Source organism: Nomascus leucogenys, chromosome 18, assembly GCF_006542625.1.
Source record: "Nomascus leucogenys isolate Asia chromosome 18, Asia_NLE_v1, whole genome shotgun sequence".
Classification (NCBI taxonomy): Eukaryota; Metazoa; Chordata; class Mammalia; order Primates; family Hylobatidae; genus Nomascus; species Nomascus leucogenys.
Window position 1 is genome coordinate 57,467,056 of NC_044398.1, and position 15,702 is coordinate 57,482,757.

The 15,702-nt window shown below is 40.7% G+C and overlaps 1 protein-coding gene across 10 annotated transcripts in view; it reads right to left on the reverse strand.

Annotated features, from left to right (window-relative positions):
• Window positions 1-15,702, reverse strand: part of KIAA1217 (KIAA1217 ortholog) — an 872,441-nt gene that overhangs the window by 85,315 nt on the left and 771,424 nt on the right. For 2 of the 10 annotated variants that reach the window (XM_012502787.2, XM_030799155.1), the window contains exon 1: window positions 13,721-14,072. The exons of the other annotated variants lie outside the window; for them this stretch is intronic. The gene's annotated coding sequence lies outside the window, so the exon portion shown is untranslated. Of the gene's footprint in view, window positions 1-13,720; window positions 14,073-15,702 lie in introns of those variants that run through there. 10 annotated transcript variants of the gene reach the window in all.

The window sequence follows — 15,702 nt, forward strand, 5'->3', positions numbered from 1 at the left end:
AGGATGGATAAAAGAAAAATGTCCTTCTCACTGACACTCAATCTTCTCCTGGGCTACTCCCATGTTCTCCAGGCCAAGGACAACCTCCTTTTGTACCGAAAATAGTTACAGTTTGTAAAATGATATCTTCTTTATATCACTTGCAACAGATGGTACAAATAACTCCTTCTCTTATCTCCATCTCTGCACATCCACCCATTTCCTGGACGGACCTTGTTCTTTTATGCACAGCTCCCTTTTAATGTTTTCTAGATTGGATGCTAGTAAGTTATCTACGGCACCCAACTACAACTTTTTAGTGCCTTAGACTTTATTTTTCTCTTTGTGACAGTTCTTGAAACTCCTATTTAACTTGTCAACCACGTGTTGCCATGTAGGATATATTGCTTTATTTGCTTGTGACACTTCATATTCTAACAAGGGATTTTAAATCCCCATGCTCACCATACCCCACCCACAAACACTCCAATAATCACACAGCAGTTTGTAGTTTACAAAGGGCTCTCAATTGTGACATTTCATGAGCTCCAGAACTCAGTGAAAGACACAGGACAGGTATCCTATGTCTTTTTGAATGGTTGGGTAACAGAAGTGCAGGGAGTTAGGAACCTCACCCAGCTTCCCATAGCTGCTAAGCAGTGAAGCAGCAAGAATCCCAGCTTCCTTGGTTGTTTGCATGTGACCTGCTGTGTACTTGAGGACACTGCGAGCTCTTCTGCAAAGAACGATGCTCCTCATGCCTGCCCATGCATGATCACCGATGGATTCCTTATTTGATTACTGGCCTTGGTGTGAACCATGAACAAGTCTGTCTGAGAAGTACCTCACTCCATTCACAGGTCCATATTTTCACAGCGAGGGCAAAGAATCACTGGGGCATCTCACTGGGCTTCGGCTCTAATGATTTAGAGCCTCTCTTGACTTACAATTAGGTTTTATCTACTTGCCTCAAAATGAGGAAGTTATATAATTAGTTATATATTAGTTATATTTAACTAATAAATATATCAGTATATATGCTTATATATATTATACTTATATATACCTATCTATATTATACGTCACTTAGTACTATATAGATATCACCATATCACATAAGTTATATATATGTATACATATATACATATATGTACACACAGACACATGCACAAAGTCATCATCAGTCATAGGCACCGGATTACTTATGAAATAAAATATCTGAGCCTTAGCTGATTAAAATCCCTTACCATTATAACCCTAATTCTATTACGGGGTGACATTCCCAGGACCACGCCCCTCAGAGATGCATGCACTGCCCACAGAGGCACAGTGTCTCCATCGCTGCACTCTGTGCTCTTCTTTCTTTTCACTGGAGAAACTGACCAAATTGATTATATTGTGAGCAAAAATAGCTAGGTAGAGCATTATATAACTTTAGGATGATTACAATAACGTGAGAATTAAAATATATATATATTTTAGTTTGATGATATAACATACCTAAATTTACACAATGAGGTGATGTTGATCTGTGTAGAATTTTATGCTATACAGCTGGGTGCAGTGGCTCACACCTGTAATCCCAGCACTGTGGGAGGCCAAGGCGGGCGGATCACCTGAGGCCAGGAGTTCAAGACCAGCCTGGCCAACATGGTGAAACCGCATCTCTACTAAAAATACAAAAACTAGCTGGGCATGGTAGTGCACACCTGTAATCCCAGCTACTTGGGAGGCTGAGGCAGGAGAATTGCTTGAACCTGGGAGGTGGAGGCTGCAGTGAGCCAAGATTACGCCGCTGTACTCCAGCCTGGGCAACAGAGCAAGAATCTGTCTCCTCACCACCAAAAAAACCAAACCAAAACAAAAACAAAAACAAAAAAACAATGTTATGCTCTACAACTGCAGTTTAAAGGATAGATATGAAAACAGCTAGGTGGAGTGTTATATAACTTTAGGATGATTACAGCATGAAAATTAAAATGTATATATATATTTTAGTTTGATGATATGATATACCTAAACTTAAACAATGAATTGATGTTGATCTATGTAGAATTTCACACTATATAATTGCAGTGTAAAGGATAGATGGTTTTCAGAGCCCATGAGAGAAAATGGTGGTAAACACATTGGGGAATGGCAGATGTCAACTTGGAAACCATATGGCCATTTATTCATGGTCTGTCAATGTCTTCTCACAATGGAGCTACTCAAATCCCAGGATGTCTGTTTCTGTAATAACTCCTTTCTCACGGCCTCATGTGGTCTCAGCTTCTTATTACCAATTGCTCCCTTGTAGGTTTAACCCCATCAGGCCTGTCTCATGTCTCCCTTCACTGCTCCTCCTTCTTTGACCATAGCTTTTCTGAAACCAACTCTGTGGACCTGGGTTACTGTCTTAGCCGTTCTACAGGAAACACATTCCTTTGCCTGCATTCTGCTGTGTTCATATTGATCTCAGTAGGATATGTGTAGGTTCTATTACCAAGCAAAAGAAAAAACATACAGCATAAGGTGAGCTGTGTCTGTGGAGCAAATTTTAAAGGGTATGTTATGGATGACTTCTGATGAAAGGTGTTTTAGTTGTGCCATTATTTTGATCCTCAGCCAAACAACATCAGCCCATGTGTCAAAAGAAGAAAGGATTGTCTGAGGGAATAGTCCCAGAGGGTAACACCAAAAGACAGCAATTCACAGATCTGCCAGGTTCAATTTTTCCTCAAAATAAACATGAAAAAAACAATGATGGGGACCCAGATTAAAACAGCCCTCATGCCAATTCTTCCTGGGTTCAGAGGAGCCGCCTGCTCCACTGTGAATGATCTTCACTGTGAACTTTTATTCAAAAATAAAAGAAGTTCCATGGGTATCCTAAGTATACTGTGTGTGCAAGCTGGGGAAATTCTCGCGTGTAAGGCTAGGAATTGATGCCATTTGTTATACAATTTTATAGGCTCATGAATGAAAATTTTGTACTTTCCCAGTTTTCATTAGTTATGAAAAAATCTAAGAGGTTCCAGGTTTATAAATTAAATGAGCATAGCTTTGAAAACCCATCTGCTTTCCTTGGGTTTAGTTGGAGTCTGTGGCAGAGAACCCGAGAACACCTGCTAGTTTTGGGGCCAGGCCAGTGGCTCTGAAAGCCCCCAGGTATGTTTCTCTGCAGTAGGTGCAGCAGGGTAATGGGGGAAGAACACCAAATGGGGAATCCCGGAACCAGCATTTTGGTCCAGGTGTTAACATTGTTTTCTTTCTTTTCACTTTTTTTAGTTTTAAAGAAACAGGGTCTCATTCTGTTGCTCAGGTTGTAGTGCAGTGGTGTGATCATAGCTCAGTGAAACCTTGAACTCCTTGGTTCAAGTGATCCTCCCACCTCAGCCTCCTGAATAGGTAGGATTACAGGTGCACACTACCATGCCCAGCTAATTAAAAAAATTTTTTCTTGTAGAGCTGAGATCTCACTACATTGCCCAGGCTGGCCTCAAACTCCTTGCCTCAAGAAATCTTCCTGCCTAGGCCTCCCAGAGTGCCAGGATTAGAAGAGTCAACCATCACGCCTGGCCAACATCCCTTTCTTTATCTGTAAATAAGAACTGTCATATAGACTTTCTCTAAGGCCCATTCCAATGATGAGATTCTGTGGATCCATATATTTACTGAGTAGCTACCTATATGCAAAGCCCAGGGTTAAGGCTGATGAGGGAAAAGGGATCCGTAAGACATGATTTCTACCTGTGAAGAACTTACATTCTAGTAGGAAAAATAAGGCTTGTACATGAACATTAAAATATGACAAAGCGGCCAGGTGCGGTGGCTCACGCTTGTAATCCCAGCACTTCGGGAGGCCAAGGCAGGCGGATCACGAGGTCAGGAGATCGAGACCATGGTGAAACCCCGTCTCTACTAAAAATACAAAAAAAAAAAAAAAATTAGCCGGGCATGGTGGCGGGCGCCTGTAGTCCCAGCTACTCGGAGAGGCTGAGGCAGGAGAATGGCGTGAACCCGGGAGGCGGAGCTTGCAGTGAGCCGAGATTGCGCCACTGCACTCCAGCCTGGGTGACAGAGCGAGACTCAATCTCAAAAAATAAAATAAAATAAAATAAAATAATATAAATAAAATAAAGTAAAAAAATAAAATATGACAAAGCAAGAATAACTTTGCCAAGTGTCAAATGAGTGCAACAGACAAATACTCTGGTAGTTCATAGAATAATGAGGTTTTTATGGTGGAGATGACTGAGGAACACTTTTCTGAAGAGGTGAGAGTGGGTTCATGAATGATGAGTAGAATTTCAGCAGGTAAGAAAGAGGTCCCTTTCTTAGGTATTCCAGGCAGGAACGAAGGCATGGTCAAGGACAAGGGATAGGAAAGTCCAGGTGCCCTGGGGGAATGGCTAGACTACTGACCCAACCAGTGAGTTACTCTCGGACAGTGGTTCTCCAACTCTCAGATAGTGGGCTTCAGAATCACCTGCAGAGTTTAGTAAACCAGATTACTGGGTCTAGCATCCACTGTGTCTGATTCAGTAGGTCTTGGGTGATGCTGAGGAATCTGTATTTCTAACAAGTCCCCAAGTGATACTGACCTGCTGGTCCAGGGAATACTCTTTGAGAACCACTGCTTTAGTGAGTAGAGGGACATGGTAATACAGGGTCACTGAACGTTCACATCACAATCGCCATTCTACTGTGAGCTTGGTTAAATCCTTTGGATAGCAATCATAATTATCTAGAATTTCTCTATTATAAATATTGTCAATTAAATCTGCCAAGAGAAGATGGAAATAGGGAAGAAAATGAATATTTTGGGTGACTTCCTATTTACCAATGCTTTCCAAAATTACCTCATTTAATTCTCATCTCATTCCCATTAGATACATTATAACTCCTATTTCACAGATGAACAAACTGGGGCTCAGAGACTTCAAATATCTTACCTGAAGTCAGATAACAGGGCCAGGATCTATGAAGTGCTAGAATAATCTTGCATTCTAGTGTTAAGAAATCAGCCTGGAGGTCTGACCTTTGAATCCTCTTCAAAGGAGGGCAGCGGTTCAAGAACCTCTGAAAATGAGTACTATTTCTGTCCCAAATCAGGTCCATCTGTATTGAGTGTTGCAAGAGTCACAAGACAAGGGTCAAATAGACCAAGCCATGTTCATGTTATCTACAAATGTGGGGAGCAAAAAAAACTTCTTCCCAGTAATGGCTTTAGGGTACCCATGAGCCCCATAAGACTGCTCCATTTCAAAGGAATACCTTCGTGTTTTCAGTTCAAATAGCAAGTCAGTCAGCCAGCCAGGGAACATGGCTGGGAAATCTGAGATGGTCAGCAAAACCACTGCTTCTCCTTATTTGGATAAATAACAGCCTCAAAGACAACCAGTTTGGGAGCTGTACATGCCCTGAGGCCGGGCTTGGCAGGCATCTCTGCCCACGCCCTGCCATGCCTTTTGCTGCACCAACAGCTGAAGGAGTTTAGCCAAACATTGAACAATCCCTTCTTCCCCACCAGGTACTGACACCGACAGAAGCCTCCTCTTCAGAGACATGATCTGCTTCCCTGTGTCCCAACAACAAACTGCCAGGTGGGCCTTTGAGTATCCCTACGTTTAAGTCAAGCCCTGTACTCCTGACATTGAGTAGCTCATGAGAAAGAATAGAAGCAAGTCAATAACTCATGCTCCATATGACGAAATGCATACAGAGAGTAAGGAGCTACACACTGTCTAGTTGCCCTTCTTACCCATTGCCTCCAGGAAGGAAAGACTTCCCTGCCACACAGGATGTAAGGCATGTAAAGAAAATGCTTTGTAATCTATGGAGCACTTTTCAAAGTTCATGATTAGGGCCGAGCACAGTGGCTCTCACACCTACAAACCTAGCACTTTGGGAGGCCAAAGGGGGACGATGGCTTGAAGCCAGGAGTTTGAGACCAGCCTGGGCAACATAGCAAGACCCTGTTTCTGCAAAATTAAAATTAAAAAAATCAGCCAGGCATGGTGGTACATGCCTGTACCCTGGCTACTCGAAGGAACGAGGTGGAAGGATGGCTTGAGCCCAGGAGCTCGAGGCTGCAGTGGGCTATGATTATACTGCTGCACTCCAGCCTGGGTGACAGAATGTGATCCTGTCCCCCACCACACACACACACACACACACACACACACACACACACAAGTTCTTGATTAGCACCAAGAGCTTTCAAGTAACCTCAAAAAGAATCAAGCTGCAGGCTGAACCATAGGTAGCTTATCTTCCCTCAATGCCCAACCGAACCTCCCCAACTCTTTTTTTTCTTTGCATTATCTTTATTTTTCTGAAAAGCAACGTTAGAGCAACATTTCTCCCAAAGAGGACAGGAAGATAAGTGACAATAAATAGAGGGGATTTCCTAAAATTAGGGCAGCAAGACACTGGTGCCATTTCGATGACCTTTCCTCCAACGCACTGAAGTACACAAATTAGTTTCCATTTTTTTTTTTTTAATTCAAAAGGGTTTAATTGTCTGGGCATGGTGGCTCACACCTGTAATCCCAGCACTTCAGGAGGCCCAGGCAGGTGGATCATTTGAGGTTAGGAATTCGAGAGCAGCCTGGCCAACATGGTGAAACCCTGACTCTATTAAAAACACAAAAATTAGCCGGGTTTGGTGACGGGTACCTATAATTCCAGCTACTCGGGAGGCTGAGGCAGGAGAATCACTTGAACCTGGGAGGTGGAGGTTGCAGTGAGCTGAGATCACACCATTGCACTCCAGCCTGGGCAACAGAGCGAGACTCTGTCTCAAAAGAAAAAACAAATAAAATAAATAAGGTTTAACCCCCTCATCAATCAGTACTCCTCCACACCATCATCTCGAGGAAGGCAATGGGGTGTGGTGGAGCGAGCACCAGATTATGACTCAAAAGGCTTGGTTCTTCCCTGCTGGGAATCTCTTCTTGGCTATGGTCTCATAACTGTGACTGTAGTCCTGACACTGAACTTCTATGTGCCCCTGATTCAGCTGCTTAGTTGGTTCAGTAAAACCTTCTTGCACTTTCTCTTCTGGTGCTGTGAATACCTAATGAGTTCCATCACTGTTGTGTCACTGAGCACACATGATTATTAATATCATCAGCAAACATTCACGGGCCCACTCAGTGAGCTGTGAGGCAGAAGAAAATGAATAAAACGGAAAATACTCACTTGAATATATTCACAGGAGGATGAAACGAATGACAAAATTGTTTTGGAGATACAAGAACTGGCAAAAGAATGAGGACTCTGGATGCAGCCAATGTAAGAACATCATACTGTATTATATTTCAAAGACATCATATTTGAGAAAATGGTCCAAGCTGGACATGGGGCTCACGCCTGCAGTCCCAGCACTTTGGGAGGCCAAGGCTGGTGGATCACTTGAGCTTGGGAGTTCACAACAAGCCTGGGCAACATGGTGAAACCCTATCTCTACAAAAAATAGAGAAATTAGCCTGGTGGGGTGACATATGCCTTTAGTCCCAGCAACTTGGGAGACTAGGGTGGGAGGATCACTTGAGCCCAGGAGGCGGAGGTTGCAGTGAACCACGGCACCACTGCACTCCGGCCTGGGCAACAGAGGGAGACTCTTGTCTCAGAAAAAAGAAAAAAAAAAAAAAGTACTTTTCCTCATTCCTATTCCCAAATTAATTGATCATTCTGAACCCAGATCAGGCTATATATAAAAGACTCCCAATTCATTTCATAGTGTTACAACAACAAATAGACTCAAATTGCAATTATCTATAATCACTGTGAGATGGGTGATTACCCACATCTTGGCATTGGATCATTCTCTTTTCCTTCCCATCTTACCACCTGGGAGAACATCTTTTTTGTGAATGAAAAGAGCATCCGTGTCATTACTTGTCTGTGGCCAGAATGCAAGCTTTGGCTGGTGAAGAGGAAGCTGAACTAATTAGCTCAAGATATGTGTTTAGAGGCCCTCGGAATTTCAACTACATTATCCATTCTAGTCCTGTCCCACATTTATATTAAAAACAGGGAACTGGGTGCTTTAGTATGGTTCTTGATAGAAAAACATTTATCTTGTAATAATGAACAAAATTAATTTTTGGCATAGCAAACATTGGGAATTTAATGCAAACGTAGAGATGTTTTGTTATTGCACATATCTGCCAAGACAGCTTTGCACATATACTCACTGTATCTATATTTAAAATATAAAATTATATTTGGGTAGTTTTTATATTAAGATACTCTATGTATATGAGTACATATCTGTCGATAAAAATTCTGTGCCAAAATTAAAAATATCAAAATTCTACATCTGACTCATTTTTTATGCTCTAGTCTCAAAATGATACTGAATAGAAACTTATTAGCATTTCGGTAAATTTCTTCAGATCATTGTTACAAATAATAAAAATACAGAAACATTTTAAAACAACATACTTCAGTCTTAAAATGGTCAGATTAACATAATTATAGCCCGAGGCTGCCAACAGTGCCACATTTCTCATTTTCATGAAAATGCAGAGGTTCTCTCACATTGCAAGCTAATAGGTTCCTTGGTCTAAATATATACAGTAAAATCTGCAACAAATTTCTGAAGCATTAAGATCTGAACCCTGCAGATATCTGGTGAGTAAGTTGTGCTGCAGTGGAGCAGATATTTTTTTTCCTTGTGGTTACACAGCTGCTAGAAAATATATTTTTAGATTTGCTTTTAAAGGCAAGCAGAAGCAGTTTCCACTTTGTGGATTTCCATCCATGATGTATCCATCATGATCCCTCGGTCCCTACTGCAAGGGGTCAACCATCTACAAAATGTTCTATTCTGTGTCCTCCTTCCTTCCAAGTGACTGCAAGGACTGGCACTAGATGCTCATTCTAGACGAAGCTATCAGACCCTGACCACCCATCCTATGCTTTAGAGGTGCTGCATTTCATGAAAATCATGCATCAAAATTTAAGCACCCTATAGATCAGGCCCCTGCTATTTCTGAAATGCCCCATCGTTGGCATTGGTATGATTCCTTATTGTTGTTTGTGTTGTTCTTTGGTAACTCTTCCTACTCTATCAAGGGTGCATGAAAAGGAACAGGTTCAAAGAGTGAAATCAGAACAAGGCAAAGCACCACCTTTGATGTCACGAGAAAAGAAGAAAAGGAAAGAAATCAAATACATGTGTCGATCAACTGAGTCAAACATATTTTCTGTTTCAGGAATATGGAGTGAGTTAGTGCTGCCTGCACAATGGAAAGAGGTCCTCTAGCTTAAATGAAAAGCTAGGTAGTCACAACCTTTATCTGGAGAGAACTTAAATAAATAAATCTGCTCAAAAAACTATTTAATGAGTAGTTTGTCTTTTCTGCCAAATAGTAAGATGCTGATCATCTTGAGAACTCTTAGAGAAGAATTAGAATTCATTTGGACATCAAAATGGTTCTTTTTTTTTTTTCCAATTGTATGCTTTTAAATCAAGTTTTACCCTATCTCTTCCTTGAACCCTCAATTTGGGCTTCATCTTAAAGCCTTGGTTTTTATAATTCATACATTAACAAGATACTATCACCACTTTGGCTATATCTTTATATCAGCTGTACTAGTACTCATTTAATAATTTTCTTTAAGTCAGTTTTAAATTGACTTTTTTCTCCTTAGTTGTGGCTAAGAATTATAGTTGTGACTTAAGGAGTTAATGAATATTAACTCTCAAGTTCTTTGTGCTACCAGTCTTTCCAACATTCATTCAAAACAACATCATATAATTATTACCATTTACAAACTGTTTTTCTAGTTGCCACCTAAAATCACTGGTTCCAAGCAACGAACAACTTTGAAAGTAATGTGAGGAGTCATACATTAACATTTCAAATAGCATAACTGCAGGAGCTATTTGCCACAGCAAAGAGGCTGTTTTTAAAAATAATGCCATAATACTGTACAACCTTGCTGAGCCAATATTGCTTTATTCAAAGTATCTCATAATTTGAAACAGCTGCTATTTTTCAGTTGACATGATGGCCTATTCTCCTTCCATAAAAAATACTGGATAATCTAAATCTGGTTAGTTTAAAATCCATTTATTTTTAGTCCAGGCTCATGCATTTCCAATTAATCAGCCCTGGCCTAACTACAGGATTTCTGGTTCTCTTTTAGTAAGATAATCCAGAAGAGAGAGAGCGTTGTCCTGCTTTCTAGAGGATTAGTGAAAGCTGGCTAGACTCAGGTACCACAAAAGATGGCTAAGAGAAGTCAAATAGATAGTGTTTTTCTTAATCAATCAAGAAGACAAACCTCATAAGATCCAGAGGGGTCAGAGCAAAAGCAGGGAACAGGCTGAAATGGCACTGCATAGAGACAAGGGTCTGGTCTTGGGAACGGTGACTTGAGATCCAGCCCTATTTTTGTCACTTCTTTATTTTGTGATCTTGACCATCTCACTCCAACCACTCTGGACCTCCTGGGTCTCAAGTTACAGGGCAACAGGTTACAAAAGATGATGTCTAAGACCTTCTTTCTATTTCTAAAACCCTATGACTCCAAATAAGTCAGGCCTCTTTCTTTCCTTTTTTCATTTTTAATGTTTGTGCCAACAGAGTAGGTGTATATATTTATGGGTTACATGAGATATTTTGATACAGCATGCAATGTGTAATAATCACATCAGGGTAAATGGGGTGTCTGTCACCTCAAGCATTTATCCTTTGTGTTACAAACATTCCAGCTATACTCTTATAGTTCTTTTAAAATGTACAATTAAATTATTTTTGACTATAGGCATTCTGTTGTGCTAGCAAATACTAGGTCTCATTCTTTTTTTTTTTTTTTTTTTTTGAGACAGAGTCTCGCTTTGTCGCTCAGGCTGGAGTGCAGTGGTGCGATCTCGGCTCACTGCAAGCTCCACCTTCCGGGTTCACCCCATTCTCCTCCTCAGCCTCCTGAGTAGCTGGGACTACAGGTGCCTGCTACCATGCCCGGCTAATTTTTTTATTTTTTGTATTTTTAGTAGAGACGGGGTTTCACAGTGTTAGCCAGCATGGTCTCGATCTCCTGACCTCATGATCCGCCCGCCTTGGCCTCCCAAAGTGCTGGGATTACAGGCGTGAGCCACCGTGCCCAGCCATCTCATTCATTCTTTCTAAATGATTTTTCTGTACCCATTAACCGTCTTCTAAAAAATTATTATTAGTTTCAGGGCTGTTTCTTGAAGGAGCACCGGTGATGCAGGTCAGGTTTGTCTTCTCAATTACAAGTGTGCAGTAGCCAGCTCTAGTTCCTCAAAAGCGGACAGAGTATCTATGACTTCTGCAAACCACATGCAAGCAGAGATCACCTGCTCCACAAGAAAAACTAGGGCAGAAGAAAACGTGTTACCAGTAGGCAAAATGTATCTTAAAAACACTTTTTCTTTTTAAAAGATTAACGTGTTCTTCTCCCTACCCCCAAATTTATATAAAAGTAACACATGCTCATTTGAGAAATGTTAGAAAAAGCATCAGGAGAAAAATGTTCCCTGGAAGCCCTCTATGGGGTAGGGTCTGGGACCCGGGGAGCCTGGGCTGATGTGGTAGAGAACAGCCTAGCATGGCCTGGGATGCCTTGCTGGGCACCCACAAAGAACACAGAAAAGCAAAACCTCAGCAAGTGAACAATAGGCAGGTACAAGAGATGCAACTTGAAAATGCAAGGACATATGTCCCCAGTCAAAGGCAATTTCCGCCAACATCTATACTTATGAGAGCAAAGAAAAGGGATGTGGTTTGGATATCAAAGGGCAGAGGGATGTGGCAAAAACCTCTCATGTGCGCTCCAGCCAGCCGCGGCTCAGAACTCTTCGGGAGCTAACCCTAGTACCTGCTGGGGAGAAGGAAGGTTCTGCTCCAATCAACTTTGAGTTGTATTGGTTGTGTAGCCAATCCTGGATTTTATGCTGAACTGGGGCTGGAAGCCTTGATCCTGAAGCCTGTGTTGTGAGCAGCTGCATCCCCTGTTGATGCTGTTAGCAGTAATTACTTTGCATCACAAATCACCAGGATATTTTTGCTGCTGTGTTGATGTCTCAATCTTCAGGAAGAGGTGGGAAGAGCACTGTTGAAGGTGAAGATCAGGCTCTCAGGCAGCTGAGCCAGCTGCCCTAACTTCAGAACCCTCCACCTTCAGCCTTAACATTCTTCCTGTCCCCCTCCTGAGAGCTCTGCGAGCAGCCTGAAGGGCAGTGGGCAGGCACGGTTAGCCAGTCTCCATTCAAAGATACTTTCTCACTCCCAAATCAAGCTCAAAAACAAGCTCCCTGCTCTGTCCTATGGAAACATTTTTTATGAGCAACACAGCACATGAAGCAAAGAAGAGGGCAGGAAAGGTCTTGTAGTAAAGAGGAAAGAGTGGTTTATCCAAAGCGCTTTTCTCTATCTCTACACTATCTGATGTTCACTGTTTTCATTATGCTCTGAGTAAGTTGTAACCAGGTCCCCGGATAAACAACCAGTGTGATACTAGGTTTTGGATGCTACAGATCTAAAATAAAATAAAATTCCGGAAAAGTACAAAATAGTTTATCCTGAAGCCACGTAAACATTACTTATATATTATTATTATTTTCAAGATAAGTCATCTATATTTGATTACAGACCTGAAGCTCTCAGCTACTATTGAGGCTGTGCTGCCCAGGACTTAGAAACAAGGAAGACAGTCAGCCTGGATTTAAATCCCAGCTCTGTTACTTACAAGTGTGTGATCTTGATCTTGTTCCTCTCTGAGCCTTGGTTTTCCAAACTTAAAATGGGTGTAATAGTACCTATTCCATAGGGTTATCATGATGACTAAATAAAATAATAGATATTACGTAAACCACATTGGATAACAACTTCTCAGGTATATTCACTCATCTATAAACTGGGATGAAGATATCCACAGAAATATGAACAAGCAAATTTGTGAACACATGTACTTTTGAAAGGAAACAGACTGATTTAAAAGGACATTGCTCTTATTAAACTCCTTTAAAGGAAATCAATGCAAAAATATTGTGAGTGAATTACTGCAAGAGTTGACAGAATAGTTATCTCAAGTAAACATGATTTCTGTCAAAGACTTTTTCAGGTAATCACTAAACCTGCTATAAGAGATGTGTTATATCAAGCTTGTTATTTAAAACTGTAGAAGTTTTTAATGTGATTTCATACAGATTAAATTGCAATTTCTTTAAAATTTTTTCAAGATCAGGATAAAGGCTATTTCTATTTTAAAATTTAGAGTGATTTTCACAAGAACAAAACACCAAATAATTTTTCCCTGGAATGTTAAAGGACACATATGAATTTCCCTCCTTGTTTGTACCATGCCTTCAAATTATCGACTTTGCCTCAGACACTGAATGTAAGTCAACATCTTCATGAAAATGCTGAAAATTGTCACAGAGCACATAAATCAACAAGACCTGTAAAAGCAAACTATGTTGGCACTTTAAATCCCTTTCCAAATTATAAGGTTAGCCAGAAACCAGACCACAAGATTTATAGATTGAAGACCAGCCCAGTTTAATTTAAGTGGATATCAAAAAAACAGAATAATGTCAATAACAAAGAGAGGTTTTCTTCTAGGCAGTGTGCAAGAAGTTAAAATAAAACCTAAAATTGCAATTCCCTATTGCAGTGAACTTGAATACGGAAGACAAGTTAATGAAAGATAAACGTGCCAGAGCATGAAGAAAGATTCTAAAGATAATATCTTATCATAAAGGCACAGTTCTTACCTTACATTTTCCGTGAGCCTTTCTTTTTCTAGAAGAAACTTTCTAGACTTGCAGAGACCTCGAAACCACCCCTCTCTCCAATGCTTTCAGCTTTCCCTGTCTTCATGGTGACTAAATGCAAGCCTTGGGTTTTTTACAGAAGGAAGCTTTTAGTCAAAATATGTGGTTTAAAGGAGCAGTATCCATTCTTGTTAAAACTATTTCACGGACATTCAGAGGTTTTGTTTCTACTCTGTGAAAGTTAATTCTGAGTAGGAAGGCATTTTTCCTGTCCCGGAAATCAGCATAACTAAAACCAATGCTGAACTAACGAGAAATGTTTCTTCCATGTGTTCTGTCTGGCAGAAACTGCAAGCCATATCAAGGAAACACGTGATGTTTATAAATACAATATGGCTCATGTTGTCATAACCTCTCAATGACAAAAAATTAAAAAAAAAATAGTACAAGGGAAAGCAAGCAGCCACGCAGCAGGAAAGATGAGATTTGTATCACTTGGAAGTTGCATATCAGATGTGCATATATTACCTTCTCTTGCTTCTAAAAAATAAGACTTTAAAACTAGAAGCAGAGAAGGAACAAGAAAATAGCTCCCATGTTCTGGATAGCCACTGTATTCAAATGTGTTTGCCTAGCTCATCATTTCCGTAAGACTCCTTCCTTATCAATCATAACAGAAACATCTTTTTGCCTCCCAGAAAAGCACAATATAAAAAAGATATCATTATGTATATCACTCATAAGTGAGTTCCATAGCGTTAACTCCAGCAAATTATAGAACACAGGCAAGGATTTCATGAGCCTGAACTTATGTGAAAAATTATAGATGTCTGTATCATTATTGATTATTGAGTTAATTGACTATTGTCTGTATCATTGTTGCTTTTTGCCACTCTTATCTTCAGGATCTTGCATGAGAGCTGAGACCAGAGGAAGGATCTGACTCACTATGGCTGATTGAGTGAATCAGTAAACGCTTACAGTAATGAAGTTAGGTTAACTGTTCTAAAATCATCACCCGTACGTTCTAAGTTTAGAGATATTTGAAATACTGACTATCAACTCAATCTAAAAGCAAGGGGCCAGGCACAGTGGCTCATGCCTGTAATCCCAGCACTTTGGAAGGCCATGGAGGGAGGATCCCTGGAGCCCAGGAGTTCAAAGCCAGCCTGGGCAACATAGGGAGACTGTGTCTCTACAAATAATTCAGAAAATTAGCCAAGTATTGTGGTGTGTGCCTGTAGTTCCAGCTAATCAGGAGGCTGAGGCAGAGGATCACTTGAGCCAGGGAGGCTGAGGCTGCAGTGAGCCATGATTGTGCCACTGCATTCCAACCTGGGTGACAGGGCAAGACCCTGCCTTCAAAATAAAATAAAAATAAAGCAAAATAAAAGCAAGATTTGTCCTAGTGAATTATAAACACAGCAAAATCAGATCTATCTTATTTAGATTTGTTATCTAGGGATTTAGTTTACTTTCTACCACAGGTGAATTTAACTCGTGAAAACTCCAGCCCCTCCAACAAAAAAAAGGTTAGATAAGTGTGTATTTCTGATGAACACTTATTTTAATCTGACAAAGCAGATTTTTTCTTTATTGTTATTCTTAAACTTCAGGGTTATTAACTTCTTTCTTTCTTTTTTTTTTTTTTTTTGAGATGGAGTCTCAGTCTGTCACCAGGCTGGAGTACAATGGCGTGATCTCGGCTCACTGCAATCTCTGCCTCTTGGGTTCAGTGATTCTCCTGCCTCAGCCTCCTGAGTAGCTGGAACTACAGGCACGTGCCACCACGCCCAGCTAATTTTTGTATTTTTAGTAGAGACGTGGTTTCACCATGTTGGCCAGGATGGTCTTGATCTCTTGACCTCGTGATCCGCCCACCTCAGCCTCCCAAAGTGCTGGGATTATAGGTGTGAGCCACTGAGCTCAGCCCAGGGTTATTAACTTCTATCAAATTATACTGATAGACTGAGGAAAGGCAG